The sequence below is a fragment of the Chelonia mydas genome, chromosome 27 (genome assembly GCF_015237465.2).
Source record: "Chelonia mydas isolate rCheMyd1 chromosome 27, rCheMyd1.pri.v2, whole genome shotgun sequence".
NCBI lineage: Eukaryota > Metazoa > Chordata > Testudines > Cheloniidae > Chelonia > Chelonia mydas.
This window is the reverse complement of record NC_057860.1, coordinates 9977046-9998637: the sequence shown is the minus strand read 5'-3', so window position 1 is coordinate 9998637 and position 21592 is coordinate 9977046. Positions and strand designations below refer to the sequence as shown.

Below are 21592 nucleotides of genomic sequence, written 5' to 3'. Positions count from 1 at the left end.
ACGGAGAAGGTAACCTAACCAATCCATTAGCTGTATCCACACATTCAAAGAGAGAAATATGCATACACCTATGGTATAGCTATTAAAATATATATACAACTGGGACATACATTAAATATATACACATATGGCACACACACCCGTACATAGCACGTTAAAGACAAGACGACCTGGCCTCCTATTCTGAATTTGTCTTATATTTTTTCAATTTTCATACTGATGGGGACTATATAAATGAACCAATAAGTAAATAATTGTATTAAAAAAACTAATCCCCCTTCTGAAAGTTGAAAAGACGGGGGACTCGTCCTGCATTTCATTATGTTGCCTTTTTTACGGATCATCTCGCTGGTTTTCCACCGTTATTAGTCATGAGCAGCTGGAATTAAGCATGTCAGCAAAAAAAGAATTCGAATACTTTTGAGGCAGGCCATTATGTATTTACGATCGCTGGACTGTGAAATGAAACAAGAGTTACTTTCCAGGATTAAATATTTGTGGTGGCGCTGCGTAGAGTTTCGTCCATAATGGACTCACACAGAGAAATGGTCTAACTTGGTATGTGCATATTTGTTCCGATTAGTTTTTCCAATAGGCTAACTTTCTAAATTAACTCTTCCCCCTCCCCCCGAAATTCAAGGTCTTGGCCGATTGTTCAAGACATTGCGGAATAAGAACATTGCCTTGAAAAGCAAAGTTCAATGCTCTAGCAACGGCAAACGCGGCGGGCCTGATGCTGACCTCCAATCTGTGTAAATCAGCAGTCACCCCGATGAACTCAATGGAGTAATGGGGTGTAAACCCACTAACACTAGATCAGAACCAGTGAGTAAGGCATTTATTGCATAAACTGTTTTAGATTGTACCTTTCTTTAAAAGAAAGAAAGAAAGAAAGAAAGAAAGAAAGAAAGAAAGAAAGAAAGAAAGAAAGAAAGAAAATCTTGCCTTGGAAGAAAGAAGGAAGCCAAGTTCTGCGCACCCCACAGCGGTATGTATTATACATGTGCATTTTTTGTAATGGATTATTTGCAGGTTTCGACCAGTGGTCGCACAGGACATTTAAAAAACATTCTGAATGAATCCTATCTCTGTCGTTGAGGGGGGAAAATGATGTTATATGTGACAAAATCCTCCCCCTGCTCTCATTGAAAACCCTTTAAATTTCGGGGGGTTGAATGGACACTTTCCAAACTCCGCAGTTTGGATCAGAGAGTTATAAATTGCAGGATGGGGGCAATCTTTGGAAACTGCCTATCCAATTTCGCCTTGAAATACAGCCGCCCTCTAAGGAATAAGCAGGCAGGGAAGATATTTTTCGCCACAGATTGATTGAAGCTAATCTTGCGATAACGTGTGATGTCTTACTTTCTCTCGCGCGCACACACATAGTGTTATTTTATTTGAGTCTTTTAAAAAGTAAGAGATTAGTAAATCACAGTGGCTAATTCACTCAAAGACAGACAATCTTGACAGCTGTTTGCGAGCTCCAAACTGGTTTAACAAAACTTCTCAGAGAAGCAAAGCATCGGTTATAAAATAGCCGTGTCTGGGCTTAGACTCCTCTAATCTTTTTTCGCCTCTCATGTGTCATTTTTAAAAGGTTTCAAACTGTTCCAGACTGCGTATGAGATATTTTGTTCATATCAACACTGAATACGGAATTCATACATTTGACATGGAATGCGGAGAGGCATTCTTGGGTGAGACATTCCTACTTGGAGACTAGACCTCTGGCAACCGGAAGAATTTAAAATAGTCTTAAATTAAGACTCAAATAAATAATAAATAAATTGCTCAAATAAATTGGTTAGTCTCTAAGGTGCCACAAGTCCTCCTTTTCTTTTTGCGAATACAGACTAACACGGCTGCTACTCTGAAACCTGTCCTTAAATTAAGGATAATTAGTAACTGACTCTGATAAATGTATTTAAATCGTGGCTGCGAAATATACACTCCCTGTGGAAGTTCCCCCCCCCCCTCCACCCTACAGTGTTTACTTTCTAGGTGTTCCTGTGTCAAAAAAAATATCTCCCCCTTTGCTGTTTACATGGGATTTTGCAAACATATACAAAACGTTGTTTCTAATGGTCGGACCTTTCCACACAGCCGTCCCCATCACTTGGGTGCTGGACTCTGGCTCAGTGAGAGTTTTGCCTCCAGGGTCGGGCCTTTGCTGCTAACAAAGTTTTGAGTTACTTTGCAGGCTCACTTTGTGTTTCAAAGTATCATCTCAACCTGGTTTAAGGGTAGCAACATGATAAAGAGAATTAGAGTACCCCTCACGTGCACTCAAGCCACCAGATCTGTTTATAGGTGGTGGATAAGTGTTGCAAGTTTTTCATAGCGTATTCAGCTGGATGTGTTTTCTGAATGACCCGTAGAAGTCTGTTACTGTTGCAGACATTTTTAGCAGTTAATTTTTCTGGAGGCGTGGGGGGGGGAGGGAGAGGGAGAAGGTAACTGGATAAGATCCAAAAAAGGGAATAGTATAGGGAAATCTATACCATAGCATTGCTATTGGACTTACTAGAAGAAGAAGAAGAGAATCATCTCACTTTATGATTTAATTATCCCGTTCAAGTTCACCAAAAAAATCTATAATTTGAAAGAAGTGGGGCCGGATCGATGTTAATAAAAGGGCATCCATTTCAGGAGTAGAAGGCAAGAGGAAGGTAATTTTATTTTAAAAGCAGTCTTCCCCTCCCCTTTTAAAGGAAGCATTTGACCACGAAAAACGAAATCTTGGCAAATCTACGGCCCATGTAACTTTCAGTGAAGCAGACTGCAGAGTCTAGTCACACGATGGCCATCGCTAAATGTACATACAATACACAGTGGGCCCTATTCCGATTGCACCCGGCCAGTTAATCACCCACGAATTCCAGAGTCTTTAATTTTAGTTCAAGAATCTCCCTCCCTCTTTCCCACCCCCCCGCCCATGGCTTCATACTTCTGAGAATTGACAGATATTCATGTGATCCGTATTATATTATCTCCCATGCTAGACTTGCTACTTGGTCAAGCATAGGCGATTATATCGTATACGATATGTTGAAACGATTTGTTTTGCGTTGTTTAGGTAACATTTTAAATATCCTCCTTATTTTCTTTGGTGTTTTTAAAGTAAACCCGACAAGTGGATTCTCCCCCCTACGCCCCACCCCTTTCCAACGGTCTGCTGAGCTGCTGTAAAGCCATGGAAAGTACAGGGTTTTGAAAATGGTGCCACATGAAGTCAAGTCACATGGTAATCAGAAAAGAGATGCTTACAATGTTGCTTCTGACAAAGGCTTCATTTCCAGCCTAAAATGTAAGTCCTTAGACTGCTTTCATTGGCAAATTATGATGGTAACTAAAGTATTAAAATATCTTGCCTATACTGGAAATACCTTATTTATTCTTATGATCTATCTATCTATCTATCTATCTATCTATCTATCCCCCCATGCACCCCTTCTATCTATCTATCTATCTACCTATCTATCTATCTATCATAGCCACTGCTTTCACTAAAGGGGTGTCATCTTTAAACCTAAAGGCCTGTTTAAAAAACAAAACAAAAACCAAACCCACAAATCTTTCTTGTAAAAAGTCACCTTACCTGAGTTTTACACCGAAAACTACAAGGTAACAATTATTTTATGACCCAAGTTACAGGACACAGTTTCATATCACTCCTTCATTTAACTTTGTCTCTCTTTGTGTGTTTGATTTCCCGCTCAGACGCCTAGGGATTTAGCATCAATTTAAACACTCAAACCTTGCAACGGGAGTTGACTCACGATTTGGTCTGAACCCGCCGGATGGTCAGAACGTCTGGCGTCGAATCCTGCTCTCAGCTGGGTGGATTTTCAGCCTTTCACATGCCACTCCAATCACCCTCAAGGCAGGGAAAAGGAAGAGGAAAATAATAACCAGAGGAACACCTCAACCAGCAACAGTTTCAACACCTCCAGCAGGAAAGTAATCAGATATGTTTTTTTCCTCCTGGCTCAGACGCCATGACTTCTGCAAAAGGTGTCTTTGATCCTTCCCTTTAAGGCCCATGCCATAAAAAAAGAAGTCATAGCTAAAGTCCACTTTAAAGTGAAGAGATTTGAGCCCTCTTTTGCTCGCCCCCGCCCCCTTCTTCGTCTGAGGACCTTCCCTAAGAGTTTTTATGATTCCTCCCTGTGCAGTGTCAAAGCTTCGCGGCACCTACAGTGGAATGGGCCCTTGTTACTACAGAGCTGCGTACAGAGCAGACAGGCGGCTAACCTTGGCCATATCTAGCTTCTCAATCTCTTCCGCTCTCTAGTTCAGGAAGGCGTGTGGATTTCCTCTATTCCGCCATTAAAAATAAAATAAAATAAAATAAAATAAAATAAAAAGGTGGATCCGAAAATCAATAGGCACAAAGACTCTCCAGACTGGCTGGTTCCCTACCTCAGTGGCAGGCGGCCAATCCACTACATCACCCTGAAACTATTTAGCAAGCATCCCGCTGAAATGGGGTCTTTTAAAAGACTCTCCCCCACCCCCTCTTCCCAAACGCCACTGGCTCTCATATATTATTTGGGCTAATGTGAGGTTGTTCTCTTTCGTGTAGGGGGGTGGGGTTTGTATAGACAGCGCCTTCCATTGCTAGGAATTTGAAGACCGAATTCCCTGTTGACCAAGGATAGTTGTTCTTGGGATTAGAAATGTCTGACCTTGAAGGTCACAGGTCATGGTCTTGAATAAGGAACAGACTCTTACAGAAGACTACGTTGGGCTGGTGAGGATTCAAAAAAAGAACGCCTTTTGTTTGGTACTAGAACCAGACTCCTCCCTCAAGAGTTATGGACCTCCTCAAGGTGATCAAATACCTGCAGATAAAGCAAAATAAACATTTTGACACATTTTCTGGGGGTGTGATGGGGAGAGGGAAAGAGGGCTGGAGCCACAAGATCTTATTATTTATTATTTGTGTTCTAGGAGGGCCTAGTAGCTACAGCTGAGAAGAAGGTCTCATTGGGCTAGGTACAAACACAGAGAAAGAGAGTTCTGCCCACAGAGGTTAGGCCCAGATCCTCAAAGATATTTAGGTGCCTAAATGACATGGATTTCATCCTAAATACACTGCTAGGGGAAAGGAAGTATCATTATCCCCATTTTATAGAGGGCAAGAAAGATGAAGTGTTGCACCCAAGGTCCCACAGGAAGTTCGTGGCAGAGCCAGGAGCGGAGTCCATGCCTCCTAAATCCCAGTCTGATGGCCTCACTACACAAACACCCTTCTTCTCTTCCCACTAAGCTATGGGATTATTGTGCTGCCTGGGGCAAATCACATCACCATTCTGTGCCTCAGTTTCCTCACCTGTAAAATGGGGATAATAATACATACCTCCTTTACAGCATTGTTGTGAAACTTCATTCATGTTTTCAAACAGTGCTAGGTCTGTACATGGAAGTATTACAAGTATCATAAACATTCCCAAGTGGAGAGAGGTGGATGTCACAGATATTCAGTGATAAAAGCCCTATATTGAATAAAAAACACAAAACTACTTCAGTCAGCAGTGATGCACCTTTCCATGAGTTCTAATGGTTTAGGAGATTGGTAAGGGTTACAGACACATGAAACATATAGGACCAAAAATTGTTACCAGTTCATGATTGGTGGTTGTTTATGTGAAAAGGAGCTGGCAATGCCAGTCCAGTTTGGAGAGGAATTCTTGTGTACAAATCACAGTTAGAATTTACTGTTCCTGTGTTGTCTCAGCAAAGAGGCCAAGGGATTGAGTGGGCCAAGGAAACTGAATTCTCTATAGGCATCCCTAGAGATGGTCCCTCCAAATCAGGAATGGGCTATATTTGTTTAATGGCGGAGTCATCTGAATTGTACCAGTTTGAGGACAAAGAGGACTTCACTCTCCAGGATTGTTTAATTAGGCACCATTCACTAAGTCCGGATCCTATAGACTGTTACACATATGCTTAGCGTTACACAGGTGAGGAGTTCTATCAAGTTCAATGGGGCTACTCACATAAGTTGAAGTTACTCTGGTGCTTGAGTGCATGCGGAACCAGGGCCTTAATGTACTCTTTGAAAAACAAGAAATTTTATAATATTATGGTCTGATTTTCAGGAGAGCTGAGCACCGGTGTATATCACTGAAGTCCATGGGAGCTATAGAATCTCAGCACATTTGAAAATCAAGCCATTTGGCCCCAGTCCTGCAATTAGTTAAGTAGCTGCTTAATTTTATGCAGGCGAGTATTCCCACTGTGTTCAATTGCATTAAAATTAAACACATGCATACATATTTGAAGAACTAGGGGCCTGATGAATTGCATAAAACTGTCTCCCTATATTTCAACACAAGTGCAGGTAGATATTGAGGTATAAATATCGGAGGTAGATATTGTCATATCTTCAATGGCAGCAGATGCTAACTGGCACTGTGCAGTCACCTTTATTCAAACTGCACACTGGATTATTTGAAGAAGAAATGATAGGTTTGCTTCTTATTTAGTGACAAATAATAATGCCGCTTTCAGAGAACGAGCATTCAGTACACCTGAAAATTGCAGTAAACCAGAACTGACTTGGCCAGTCTCTCAGATTAGGTAAATCAGGGTAGCTCCAGTGACATCACTGGGTTGATCAAGGAGTTTATCAAGGCAAGGAGAGGAATGCTAGGGACTATGCTTCCAAAGATCATTCAGAACACTACGGTTGGTTATTTACAGTTATCAACTGAGGAAAAATATTTGAAAAAGTTAATTTCACTCTCCTTTCTTTTAAAGGATGTCCTAGTAGCTGTGACCTCCAGAGATTAGACGGGTGAAGGCAGACAGTCAGCAACACACACAAATAGAATCATGTCATGCATATACATACTACACGCATACACACACACGTATAGTCATGAATACGCATGCGGAAATAATTTTGCATGTCTAAAAATGGGATTGGACATCTGTATGAGTCAGGGGTAGAGAGGGAGGGTTGTCAGGGATAGGAAGGGGAGTGGAGTGGGTGCTCAGCATGGGAAATGAGGGAAGCCACCACTGACACTTGGAAGGTGGGGGTATGGGCAGAGGGGTGGCGGGGAGGCTCCCAGTCATTCACACTGCGGGTAGCTCCTCCCAGGCTCAGCCCAGTCACCCTGGTGCCTACCTGTTCCTAGACGCCATGGGGTTAGATCCAGCCCATCCGTAGGGTGACCATATTTCCCTCAACTGAAAATGGGACACTGGGTAAGCAGTGACGCCAGCCCAGCCGTGCACAGGGCTGGTCTCAGCCACCTGGCATCATTGCTTGCCTGAGCCCTGCCACACAGGGCCGTCAACCCAAACCAGGGCTGACAGCCTGAGCCCCACCATGTGAGGCTGGCCCGAGCCTTCTGGCATCACTGCTTGCCTGAGCTGACATCACGGAGGTCATGACTTTTTTTGGCAAAACTGGGCATTTGTCCCATTTGCTCTTGCCTGAAAAAGTCCTCTGCCCCTTCCCCCCCCGCCCCCCGCCAAGAGAAAATGAGACAAATGTCCATTTTTGCCAGAAAATTTAGGATGTCTGGTACAGAGCTTAATTGGCCAAATGGGGTGTATGGTCACCCTACCCATCCAGGTCCCACTCTCACCTCTGCCCCCAGCAGCTGCAGAGTCCCACCTGGCCTGATCATGTGAAACAACTCTTGTGGGGGTGAAAATGTAGATCAGCCCCTCACAGTATTTCCATTGTGCCAGCCCACAGTGCCCCAGGTTCCACCACCCCTAGGATTATGCCACAACCGCCGACTGTGGGTTTTTACACCTTACTCTGACGCATCTAGGACTGGTCCATTTGGGGACAGGATACTGAGCTAAATGGGTCACTGGTCTGGCCAGGATGGTGATTCCTATGTTCCTACATACACACAGAGTCACAGAAATCATAGAAATGTATGGCTGTAAGGGATCTCAAGAGGTCATCTAGTCCAGCCTCCCTGCAATGAGACCTGATTAAGTATTAAGTCATGCACATACATCCTAGATACACAAAGATATAGTCATGCATACAAGCACACAGTCCCACTACTTCCCTTTACTGTTTGGAGAAAATGATTTTACAGATACAGCTGGAGGAAAATAAGTGTAAGGAGAATTTTTGTCCATGTTTATTGTTTACACAGTGCAAAATGATGAGTGAATCGTTGCTACGTTTGCATCCCATCTTCTGCTTTGCTACTACCCTGTTATTCCTTTGCCTGTTTCAAATTCTTGTATTCAGCCTCTGGGCTCTACCTTTCCTTTACATTTTATATATAGGCTTGTCAGAATCCAACTTTTATTTTTTTATGTATAATTTATTTTTTTTCCTTTGTTTTGATTTAAATTTTCACAGCTGCACAAATTATGGGTTTTAAGCATTCCCCCCCAATTTGTATCAATTTAAATTTTCACAATTGCGAGAAATTATGGGGCAGGGGTCATGCACCAGGGATCAGACAATCGTTATTTAATGACCGTAGACACTGAGATTCAAAGAGTTAAAGCTTTATCACTGTTGCAAGACTAAATGCCATGTCACAAGTCACATGTCAAAATATGAAGTAAATAGCCTTAAATCAAACTCTAATAAGCTCTCAAGCAACATTTTTCTTACTTTGCCTGTCTGTAAATGTTTATTCTTAGTGAGGGCAATATTTTTTTGTCAGTTTGTGTATGTACGATGAAACATTTACCTACAAAAATCTAATCCTTCCAATCCTATGTATATATCCTTTGGAGAGGCAAGTATGTTCCAGTTATTATCATTACAATGCAGTTACTAGTGAGACCCTGTCAGCTGGGGTTTGGGTATAAAGATTTGTCCATGGGAAAGGGTACATCGGTCCATTCAATACATGTGACACCAGAAAGCAAACAGAGACAACTTTTGGCCACAGTACCTATCAAACCATTTCAGGTCCAACAGTTACCGAATCCTTTGGACTGTGGTATACAGTAAGAGTGCATTGCTGTCCTTGCTGAGATGCTGCACCTTTCAGCTGTTTCCCTAACATTAGGTCTAGTGTAATTTTCTTTCATTTCATGGCTCAGGTTTCCACTGAGTGGAAAGGAGATGCAAAAACTTGAGGTTTAGGATGCGTTCAAAGTCTTTGCCAAATGCAGTTTGAGAGCGAGGTAACACTAGAGGGCGCCATGGTTTCAGTTTAATTAACAAGAAAGGTTTACCAATCCAGAGCACAAACCTGGAGCAAGGAAACAAATCAGAACTAAAAGATTACTAGTGCTTTCATCAGGATTTCATGCTGAATTTATCTTGATTTACATGAAAAGATTATGCAGCAATAGGATCCAAATGACAGTAATCCAAGGACTCCAAAGGCCATGTCCTGGTGCACTTGTAATCTTATTCAAGGCAATTTGGTTTAAGTGGCTGGCACAAAAAACTTTTTTTTCTCCGCCTAGTTTTTGATTCTTTTCTTTGATGCGTTCTGATAAAATAATGGCCCATAAATTTGCTTTCAAAATGTATTTGTAATGTCTCTGAAGGAATGTGACTATGAAATAAAAGAAAGCAAGAGATCTAACAAACATTTCACAACAGAACCATTAACTATGACACAGGCATAAGCAGGCATAGTGGTCAGTACACGCACCTGCCACAATGTATATTCAAAAAATTCCTTGCCGTCTAACCTCTCTGGGCCAGACCCAAAGCCCATTGAAGTAAATGGAAAGACTTCAGGAAAAACATAAGGCCCAAGGTGAGTGGCAAGATTTTGTTGTAGCTCACCAGGCCTTTCACAAACACATTATTAGGTCTGGCCGTCTAGCTTCACACCCTTTTTTAGGCCCCCGCTTTGCAAATGGCCTAAGAATGTGCTTAACTTTAAGCAAATGCTTTGTCCCTTGGAAGCCAATCTAAAGATGTGCACAATAACTCCTTTGCTGAACTGGGCCTGATTGAATAGATAGTGTGTAATGGCAGGTTTACTTTAGCTCATTATGGGGGATTCTGCAGGTGTTAGGTCCCAGAGCAACTTGTGTATACTTTTGAAATTGCAAACCACAAATAAATATGATAAAAGAACACCCCAAAATGGAATGCAAGAGTTTTGGTCCAGCCTGGTATGCAATGCAATGCAGTTAGACCCAGTCATTTGTTTTCATCACTTGGTTCATCAGTTGTTTCAGGGCAGAAGCCAACTCCTAAGTGACGCAAGTTAGCCTGTTGGGAAGAAACTTCCTTTAAGGACAGGTTATGCCATAATTGCCCTCTTGCAGCTTTCAGTGAAATAAGCGGCATTGGTCATGGTTGGTGTCAAGAAGCTGGTCTACACGGTCCCCACTGTAGATGTAGCACACGTGACACGGGTGAGTCACAGACAGGTGTCAGGGCCTTGCAAACACACACTTCCCTTCCCATATGGGTAAATGGGAGGGAAGGCCCAGCTAGATCCTGGCTATGTGGGAGGATGATGTCAGGAGTGGGGTCCCCAGTCGGGAAAATGTTGAGAACTGTGTGGCAGTTCCTATGTTCCTGCTAACCCCTTCCTTCACACGAAGCACTCACCCAGACAGAGACATTTCCTGTGACGTGAAGGAGAAATTAATGTAGGGCCTGATACAAAGTCTATTGAAGTCAATGGAAAGGCTCCCATTGCCATCAATGGGCTTTGGATCAGGCTGCAGCTGGGGAGAGGAGAAAGGCCCAGATCCTCAGACATATTTCGGCTCCTAACTGTCCCTGATTTCAGTAGCAGTTAGGAGCCTAAATACCTGAGGATTGGGGCCAGAAAGGCCAAAAAAGGCAAAGTAGCTTTCAATAAAGAAACCTCTGACTGAAAAGCTGTTTGGTGAGTGGAAAGTCTGATTCATTCATTAACAAAATTGACCCAAAACGAGATAATAAAACCTACCTTGGGGCTGATTTATTATCATTTTAACGTTATTAGCTTTCTATCCAGCCATTCCTTTGAGAATTAAATGCTGGTATTATGTATTGACCTAGACAGAAACCAACCAACCTTAATAAAAATGAAGCACTCAATTAAAAAAAGAGGAAAAGGGGGAAATTGCCTCCTCCCCCACTAAAATTTCTATATTGCCTTTTTAATTAATGAACCTGAACATTCCCTGCACACATGGAAAAAAAAACCTCTTTGAAATAATGGAAATTATGCAATAGCCCTACTGTATCCAATTGCTCAGATGTAAATAACACTCCTGTTAATTTAAAACCAAGGCTGCTTGTGTTTACGGCTTTATTGCACTCACATTATCTGGATCTTTATACTGTGTCATGGGTGCAGATAGATTGGGTTGAAAACTTTCCCAAGAGCCATTTTAAAGAGACTTCTAATCTTTCCCTTTAGTGGTGTTAATTCAACTTCACAGGAGTGTTTGAAGCACCATTAGGCAGAGAAATGGGCTTTCTCTCCTGATGGTGCCCTTATACAAATAACAACATTTTAAAAATCTTTGTCATATCAGACTAGCTCTCTAGGGCACCAGGGCAGTGGCCAAATGGAGATTTCAGCTTCTATTATAATAAACAAACACCTAAATAATATCACTTTGCGTTTCTATAGCACCTTACAGAAACTGTAAGCTCATCAGATTTTGATGAGCTCAAATCACATTACCAACCTTCATTCAAACCTAACAATCCCCCTGTGAAGTAGGTAAATGTTACTCTCCTTCAGTATTGAGATGGGGAAACTGAGGCCCGGAGCAAGTTAGTGGCACAGCGAGGAAAGAATCATAATCAGCATAATTCAGACCAGCCACTAGGAGGCTGTGAAACTGTTGTTGTAGGACTATTCACACTGTTGGGACCATTGCACCCGAGATCTCCATCCATGCTGGCACTGCAGCGGTGGAAAATTGGCATGCTGGAGAATCACATGCTGGTTAGCATTGCATGGCTGATTCACATGGTGGTTGGACTCTCTATGTGCTTCAAACTTTTGAATGTGTGCTACAAATGTGCTAGGGGAACCAAACAGTGGCTAATGTGTTAAATATCTCTCTTGTGGACAATGCCAAAGCGGGAGAGGCAGAGGCAAAGACAGAGACTTATCTGAGTATCATCAATGTCATTGTAATCAATAGTTCCATAAGATCAATGTCGCTGGCTGACTCTAATGGACTTTTGGTTTAACACAGTTCTCAAGTGTAAAATGTGACAGTAGGGGACCTTCCCAGTCCAGCAGAGGGTGGTCTCTTCCCAGGTCACATCCAGGGAAGCCAAACTGTCAGTAAGGCTGATGAATTCTCCCTTAACCTAACAGATTGTCTGAGAGGGGGCAGTCTCTGATTAAAACTGAACTGAGGCACACTGGTAAATTAAAAGCCTAGGTCAGATGTCTCTTGTCATTTTCTGCCCTCTCCATGCCAGGGCTCAGTTACAGTGATAGAAGAAGGGTTTGTAAGACTGAAAAAAGGGAGAGGGGAAACATTTTGTATTTATTTACCATGCAGCACTGGTATTACAAACAGCTTTTCTTGTCTGTTAAAAGGAAACGGTTAAAATAACTTGTGGATTTTTTTTTCTAATCAGCCACAACAATCAAGCGATCTAATCATTGGAGTGAATCTTTTCTTTCCATGAAGCTCACATTTGATCGATGAACTAAATAACTTCATTTATTTTGATTAAAAGAGCCACTCTAAAACTCTAGGCGCGTGTACATTCTCTGCAAAACACATGCATACCTGTATGCAGCTAGCCATCGAAATGTTCCGAAATAGTTGATTTCAGCCACACATTTTGTTTTATTTAAAGCAACATGCTCTCATGCTATTAAAACACACTCAGCTTGATCTGAAATAGAGGTGGCCAGTGTGGCAGGGTGGATAAGGTGCCGATCAGGGGTTCTATTCTGGCTCTGTCACTGGCCTGCTGAGTGACTGTGGGCAAGTTACTTTCCCTGCTCTGGGCCTCAGCTTTCCTATCTGTAAAATGGAGATAATGATACTGACCTCCTTTGTACAGTGCTTTGAGATCTACTTATGAAAAGTGCTATATAAGAGCTAAGTGTTTTTCATCAATCCTACTCTCTTCTGAACTAAGGTCATGATCCGTGTGCTTGTCTTTGAGCAAATGAGTAGTCTCATTGGTTTCAATGGCATTACTCATGTGCATGTGCTTAAGGATTTACTGGGCTGGGGACCTAAATGCTTCATCAGAGTCCAGGGCCCACCGGCACCATCATGATGTGTGACCAAACAGCTGATGAACCCTCGTGGCTTGGTGACTACTTCCAAGAAGAGTGTGTGGGGAACTGAAGTTATAAATAAAAATGTCTGGACATGGAGTGATGTCAGTTTGTTCCTGCTGGGGCTCTGCTTCTAGGCTATAATCAAAGAAGTTGGTGAGTGATGAGAGAAGGAGTATTAGGAAAATAAATGTGCAAAACCATGGTAAAAAAATCCTGTGTTCTTTTCTTTCTCTCATTCTTGCTAAGAGTTAAGTGAAAAAAGAAAGCAGGACTCAGATCAAACCACTCTGGCCTGGGAGGACTGGAATGTGGGCTTTATGGCACAGGCAAGCAAGAGACCTTTCCAGAAGAAATAACATGAGTGAGAGGATTATTACAAAAGGCCAGATGTCAGACCTCTGTGCTGTGAGTTAAAGAAGCCCATAAAATTCACTAGGGGAGAGATGGAGACAGAGTCAAGTCAGGAATTAACTCCTTAAAGTCTGTAGAACAGCGATAACAATCAGGAGCACCTTTACCTCTGTGGGTTTCAGAGCCCGGGCAAAGTCCGCTCTCAGCCTTCACTCAGCAAGCTGTAAAGCGGTAACAGGAAGCTCGATCATGCTAATGAACGTTTTATGCAATGTGATAAATCCAGTCTCCTGAGCAGCTCTCTAGTTCTAGCCTCCTATTTCATAGTAAATTATAATGATATTTTTAATAATAAAAATTAGCCATGATAACAACATCTAGAGCTTGTTTAAGCTGGGATTTTCCAGGGAGCCTAAAAGAGATGTTAGATGTCTTCAAGTCAGCAGGGCATCCTAGAATACTTAGGGAACTAGCTAAAGAGGTCTCTGAGCCATTAGCGAGTACCTTTGAGAACTTGTGGAAGACAAGGGAGATCCCAGAGGTCTGGAAAAGGGCAAATATAGTGCCTATTAATAAAAATGTGAATAAGGACAATCAAGGGAATTATAGACCCGTCAGCTTAACTTTGGTACCTGGAAAGAAAATGGTGCAAATAATCAATCAGCTGGTAAGCACCTAGCAGAAAATAAAGTGATAAGTAACAGTCAGCATGGATTTGTCAAGAACAAATCATGTCAAACCAACCAAATATTTTCTTTGACAGGGTATTAAGCCTTGTGGATGGGGGCAAGCAGTAGATGTGGTATATCTCAACTTTAGTAAGGCTTTTGATACAGTCTCATATGACTATCTCATAAACAAACTAGAAAAATATAGCCTACCCTAGATGAACCTACTGCAAGGTGGATGCACAACTGGTTGGACAAGCATACTCAGAAAGTAGTTCTCAATGGTTCACAACTGAGCTGGAAGGGCATATTGAATGGGATCCCACGGGAATATGTCCTGTGCCTGGTTCTATTCAACAGCTTCAGAAATTATTTGGACAATAGCACAGAGAGCACACTTATAACGTATGTGGACTAAACCAAACTGGGAGGGGTTGCAAGTGATTTGGAAGACTGGATTCAAATTCAAAATGATCTTGATAAGCTGGAGAAATCGTCTGAAATAAACAGGATGAAATTCAATAAGGACAAATGCAGAGTACTACTCTTAGAAAGAAATAATCAATTGCACGAATACAAAAAAGGGGAAATGACAGCTTAGGAAGGAGTACTGCAGAAAAGGATGTGGGGCTTATAGTGGATCACAGCAAAATATGAGTCAACAATGTAAGACTGTTGCAAAAAAAAAAAAGCTAATATTATTCTGGGATGTATTAGAAGGAGAAGTAACTCTTCCACTCAACGCAGCACTGTAAGGCCTCAACTGTGTCCTGTTCTGGGCACCACACTTTGGGAAAGATGTGGACAAATTGGAGAAAATACGAAGGAGAGCAACAAAAATGATAAAAGGTCTAGAAAACATGACCTACGAGGAAAGATTGAAAAAAGTGGGTTTGTTTAGTCTGGAGAAGAGAAGTCTGAGGGGAGACACAATAATGGTCCTTAAGTATATAAAAGGTTGTTATAAAGAGGAAGGTGATAAATTGTTCTTATCCATTGCTGACAAGACAAGAAGCAACGGGCTTAAATTGCAGCAAGACAGATTTAGGTTAGACATTAGGAAAAACTTCCTAACTGGAAGGGTAATTAAGCACTGAAACAAATTACCTAAGGAGATTGCGGAATTTCTGTCACTGGAGATTTTTAAGAACTGTTTAGACAAACACCTCCCAGGGAGGGTCTAGATAATACTTAGTCCTGCCTCAGAGCACGGGACTGGACTACATGACCTATCGAGGTCCCTTCTTATCCTACATTTCTATGATTCTATGAATTACAGTCTTAGGTCTCAAAAGTGAATATAGGCTTCTATAATCAGCAAGCTCCATTTGTCCTTTAGGGCTAACCCATGCTAAGCAGAGGAGGATCTTTTGCTTATGCCTAGAAACACCTTGCTCCTCCAGAGTCCAAGCATCAGACAGCCACCTAATTCCTTTCATTTGGGGTTTTTTATCACCCTCCTGCCATGTGCTCTGAGCTGCAAACTCAGCTGATGGGAGGAGTCCATTTGCATGACTCATCTTCACAGGGAGAAGAGCAGAACAATAAAAGTATGTAGCCCTTTTGTTGATGATTCCTCAATCCAGATGTAGAGCATTTCCAGTTGTAAGATCCAACCAGAACCCTTCTGGCATTGATGGGTCTCCTCTTTCGGGAGGGGCATAACAATTTCTGTAGAAGAGCAGTTCTTCACACTAATTAATGTCCCCCTTCTGTAGGGTGAGTCATAGGGTGACAGAGGCTCACAATACAACTCTCAGATAGCACTTTACAGTATGGAACACAGATATTATGAGTAAGATTCATGCAGGCAGCAACTCGCAAGCATTCAATAGCATCTAAACACTAAACACTTACTTCTATTTCTAATATGTATTTTATCAATATTGACCCTCAAACAAGCCAGACAGATTCCAGCAATGTTTCTGTTAGTGTCCAGTTGAGAAATAGGGTCGTTGGCATGCACTGGCACCTAGCCTGGCAGAGTCACAATTCCATCTTAAAACTATGTAGGTTCTTTGCCCCCCACTATGCTTATTGGAAGGCTGTGCCAGAACATCACTTTTTTTGAAGACTGGGGCATACAAAATCACCCATCACCTTTGAAGATATAGGCCATCATATTACTGTGAGGGATATCACATCACTGAGTGGTTTTTCTCCTCTTATACGCCAAGAAATGACCCTTATTTAACACACACAAGCATAAATATTGTGTATCCATTGGTGTGGAACAGAGCTTAAATGGAGAATCAAAATGAGGTGCTTCGGAAAGACAAAAACCAACAACACCCACCCCAGTATAACACAGAAGCAAAGACAAACACATTAAAGTCTGGATGAATTTATGAGGTACTTTAATGAAACACTCACGCATACAAAACATGAACTTGAAGTTTACACTTTTACATGTGCAGTTAGCGTGGAACTCCCATGACCAGGAAGGTCATAAATTTCATATTTGCCCAGAGAAACCTTTGCCCGGAGTTAGTATATATGGTTAGAGAGAGATCCAGTTAAGGGATTTGTAGCAGCAGTTGCATAATTGATTTATTGGAAGACTCTATCATGATCTATCAAAGGTCACGCCGCTAAGTGGAAACATTTATGGATTGAAGCTGAGCAGCTTTGTTCAGCCTGGCATATGGGTGTCTAATTCGGCTGATGAAGAGGAATATTACAAAAGTCTTAGAGGTACAAACAAATCACCTAGGATCCCCCAAATATGAGAGCGTGACAACTGTAACAGACAATGCGTGGGCTCAAAACATGGAGAGGAATATTTAAATAGTCATTGGATGTTGTTATTATTTATTATTTGTATTGAATAGCACCTAGGAGCCCCAGTCATAGACCAAGAACCTGTGGCACAAGGCAGTGTACAAACACAGAACAAAAAGAAGGTCTCTGCCCCCAAGAGTTCACAATCTCGGTATCTACACAGATACCTGTTTTCTAAAACAGTTCAACAGTGAGTTATTGGGTTTCAGAGTGTTCAAGGAAGAATAATTCTTTCCACGGCATGAACAACATGGTGAAATTCTGTCTGAAGTAGTAATGTGGCCTGCATCAACATAGTATCTAAGTGCCGTACTGTCTTTAATGCATTTATCCTCACAACAATCCCACACAATAGAGAATTGCTAATAGCCCCATTTTCCCGACAGGCTAAGTGACTAAGCTAAAGTCATACAGGAAGTCAGTAGCAGAGTAAGAGTTGAACTCTAGCTCTTTTAAGTACTAGCCTAGTCCCCTAATCACAATACTTCCACTAGGGCCTGTGTTATGCAGCAGGTCATAATCATTGTGGGTCCTTCTGACCTTAACATCTCGGAATCCATCCCCTTCTGTAGAAAAACCCACAGAAGGGGGGAAATTACATATCTTTTCTTTTTAAAATTGATCTTTCAAATGTAAGACAACAATTACGGTAGAACCTCAGAGTTATGAACACCAGAGTTACGAACTGACCAGTCAACCACACATCTCATTTGGAACTGGAAGTACCCAATCAGGCAGCAGCAGAGACAAAATAAAAAAAAAGGAAATACAGTAAAGTACCTTGTTAAATGTAAATTACCAAAAAATAAAATAAAATAAAATAAAATAAAATAAAGGGAAAGTTTAAAAAAAATAGATTTGACAAAGCAAGGATACTGTTTCTGTGCTTGTTTCGTTTAAATTAAGATGACTAAAAGCAGCATTTTTCTTCTGCAGAGTAAAGTTTCAAATCTGTATTAAGTCAATGATCAGTGGTAAACTTTTAAAAGAACAACCAGAATGTTTTGTTCAGAGTTATGAACATTTCAGAGTTACGAACAACCTCCATTCCTGGGGTCGTAACTCTGAAGTTCGACTGTAATGTGGAAAGAACAGCTGGCATCAATCCTCACTCATAAACCTGATGCAACCACCCACAACGGATAGAATAAGTAGGAGAATGATCTCAAATAGGGGAAATGTTACATTAAAAAATGCGCCAGGCTGATGAAAACCCAACTCATTCTTGCCCTCGCCAAGGTGGTGAAGAGACTGAGCATGTGGAAGGTCTGCCCTAATTACGGGACTCCCTGGAGACCATAGGGAAACCTGGCCACAACGCTACAGCTCGCAGAGCAGCGATATGGAGTGCTGTCCCTTAGCAGTGCTTCCATCCCTCCATCTCTGGAAACAAGGTTGATGTGTGGGTATCTGGGCTACCAGTGGTCTCACAGTGTCTGGATGAATGTTCAGAGGGGAGGCAGAAGTCATTACAGATCAGATGTTAAAGCTATTTTGAGGAGTATTAGGAGTGGCTCTCCCTCTTGCCTGCCCTGTCCCTAGGTGGAGATGCAAGGGTGTGTTGTTTGCACATGAAGGCCTCTGCCAAATCCTTGCTGTGGGAGTGCATCATGTGGTGGCTACTCCCTTCTGGGCCCTTATGTCACATTCGGACAGTGTTTGCATGCGGCTGCTCCTTTCTGAGCCATACAGTGACAAGAGGCATAGAACCCGTTGTCTGTCATTCCTCCAGCTGATGGTCTGGATAGAAAAGGACAAGGACAAAGAAACTCAGTGTCATTCCATGTCTAGGACAGAAAGAGATGGTCATGGAGAGATACAGGGCTCCTGGCTATAGCATCTGGCCTGGGATCGGTAGGCCTTGGTTCCATTCCTGGCTGTGCAGCTGACTGGGGCATGTCAATTCCTCTGCCTTGCCTCTGTAGATAGTTAGCTGTTTGGGGACTAGATGGTCTGTTACTTTGCATCCCTAATGCACCTATGCACTTACCACAATGGAGCCGCTAGGTGTCACTGTAAAACAAATGCTAATACTGTAGTAGCATGGTTGTTTGGAACAGTAAAGGACCAATTCTGGATGTAGGGAGGGGAATGAAAAAAAAGCAGCTAAATAATAATATAGAAAGAACTTCATAGTACATTTTGTGTCTCCAAAACAAGCCAGGAGACTGTTCTGATTCTCATTATGGCTCAGTTACCCATGAAGTTCTTGGCTTTTCAACACCCACATATGTTACGCTAAATGTGTGATGAACACACACACAACCACATCAAAAGCAATGGGTATTAAAATTTGTGAAAAGACACAGGAAGAGGTTCACAGTAAAAAAAAAGAGCTTTGAAATAATGCGCCCTGAATTCTTCTAACATGAATTGCTTTCCCCATAACCTTGATTGCATGACTCACAATTGTAGATGTTGGTACTATGCCCTAGCACAGTGGTGGTAAACCAGGGGTCCAGGGCCCCCTAAGGGGTCATGAGCAGGTTTCAGGGGGTCCGCCAAGCAGGGCCAGCATTAGACTCGCTGGGGTCTAATGCTGGGGTCTAAAGCCAAAGGCCCACTGCATGAGGCTGAAGCTGAAGCCTGAGCAATTTAGCTTCTTGGGTGCCCCTGTGGCATGAGGGCCCAGGCAATTGCCCTGCTTGCTACCCACTAACTCCAGCCCTGGCTTTTATATGTGGAACAAGTGGGCTGTGGAGTTTTTATAGCATGTTGCGGGGGGGCCTCAGAAAGAAAAAGGTTGAAAACCCCTGCCCTAACAGACAATGAGAGCACTTTGTTGACAGGGGCTGCAGTCAGGTCTCAGGGGAGTTGTGTGACCCCTTGCAAGGTATAAAAACAACACACACCTGACAACAACAAACCAGAAACACCTTTGGAATTAAATGAGAATAATTCCTTTAAGTACCACAAACCCCATCTCTTGTTCAGAAGGGAGTTTCAATGATTCTTATTTATTTACCCTTTAAGTTCTGCCACTTTCTCTGCCTCACTCCCAGTCTCTCCCATGCCAGCCGAGATGTGGCATGGCAAATTTCACCACAAGGTAATTTTATTTAAAGATCTCCCTAGATATCTAAACCATGAAAGGAGGATTTCAAATAGAAAACTTGGGGCGGGGGGTAATCTCAACTCCATTCTTATTTGCATTAGAGTAGCACCTAGAAGCCCCAGGCAAGATCAGGGTTACATTGTGCTAAAACAGTCCCTGTACCAAAAAGCTCACACTTGAGCCAAGAAAGGAAGCAGAGAATGGAACTGACTTGACCAATGTCACATAATGCAGAGTCAAAAATATAAGCCAGCTGTCCTGATTCCTAGCCCATGGCCCACTAGGCCACACTACAAGTGTAGTATTAATGAGATCAGCTCTTGCAGAGTAACGTGACCCAATTACTGCCACAGTCTGCCAGTGGGACACAAACTATAAGAAACATAAGGCCCCCAGGATCCAGCATCCTGTCTTCCAACAGTGGCCAATGCCAGGTGCTTCAGAGCGAAAGAACAGAACAGGTAATCATCAAGTGATCCGTCCTCTGTCACCCATTCTCATCTTCTGGCAAATATACAGAAAGAGAGAGCCTTGGCAGAATTCATTTAAAAAAAAACATTTAAACAGATAATATCAATGTTTATTTATAAGTTTTTTTTGTTTTTTGTTTTTATTTTTATAAATTTAAATTTTCATAGTTGTGGGAAATGATGGGGGGAAGGATGTCAGCCAATAATTTTTTAATGACCGTAGAGGCTGAGATTCAAAATGTTTAAGATTTATAACTGTTAAAACACAAACTGTCAACATCAGATACCAAAATACACAAAGTAAATATCCTTAAATCAAAGTGGTCAAGCAGCATTTTTCTTCCTTTGCCTTTCTGTAAATTTAGATTATTATCTATGGAAATATTTTTTCATTGGCTTGTGTATGTATGGGGAAATCAATGGTTATTGAAATTTAGTGATAAAAGTCTAATCCTTTCAAGCCCCCCCTAATATATAAATTAGAAAGCTGCAGCTTTCCTATGAAAACCCATCCACCACATGCAGGCAGGTAAGGTAATCTTTCACAAGTGACTTCACCAGAATGGATCCCCACCTTGGTGAATGTGAGACTAGATGATCATAACGATCCTTCTAGTCCTAAAATCTATGAATCACCCACTTCATATCTTTATTGACTAGTTTCCTGGTCACTGGCCAGAGTTTTCGCTTCTCTCCAAACTCACTGTGGTAACAGCTCAGACCACCCCAGTAAAGAATGAAATCTCCCCAGCCTCCGCCCTGTCCAGCTTTGTCTCCATCAGCAGGCTAACTGTCCTGTGATCGGTCAAGTCTTTTCTAAGTGTATGACCACAGCCATGCCAGTGCTCCATATGGATCAAAGTAGGGAGAAGATGGTCCCACTTCATGCCCTTTGCTCTGTGCCATGTAATCCTGACAATGTCCTAGTTAAGAGCCAGTTGAGAGCCATGCTTTCTTTCAGGTGCTCATTTTAATGATGAGTACATTCTACTGTGATATCTACATATCCATAGGCCTAGAGGGAGCTGGAAGGGTGGAGAAGATTGGCTAAAATGAGAAAATAAACAGAAAGGTTAGACTCACATC

General features: G+C 42.0%; 1 long non-coding RNA gene across 2 annotated transcripts; it reads left to right on the top strand.

Moving 5' to 3' along the window:
- Nucleotides 1-419: 419 nt before the first annotated feature.
- LOC119564526 lies at nucleotides 420-19725 on the top strand. 2 transcript variants are annotated; one of them, XR_006287689.1, is made up of 4 exons: nucleotides 420-988; nucleotides 3125-3310; nucleotides 3724-4371; nucleotides 19714-19725. It is a non-coding gene; the product is annotated as an uncharacterized LOC119564526 (long non-coding RNA). The 2 variants fall into 2 exon arrangements; XR_005223504.2 differs by lacking the exon at nucleotides 19714-19725 and having other exon boundaries at nucleotides 433-988; nucleotides 3724-9444.
- Nucleotides 19726-21592: the final 1867 nt, after the last annotated feature.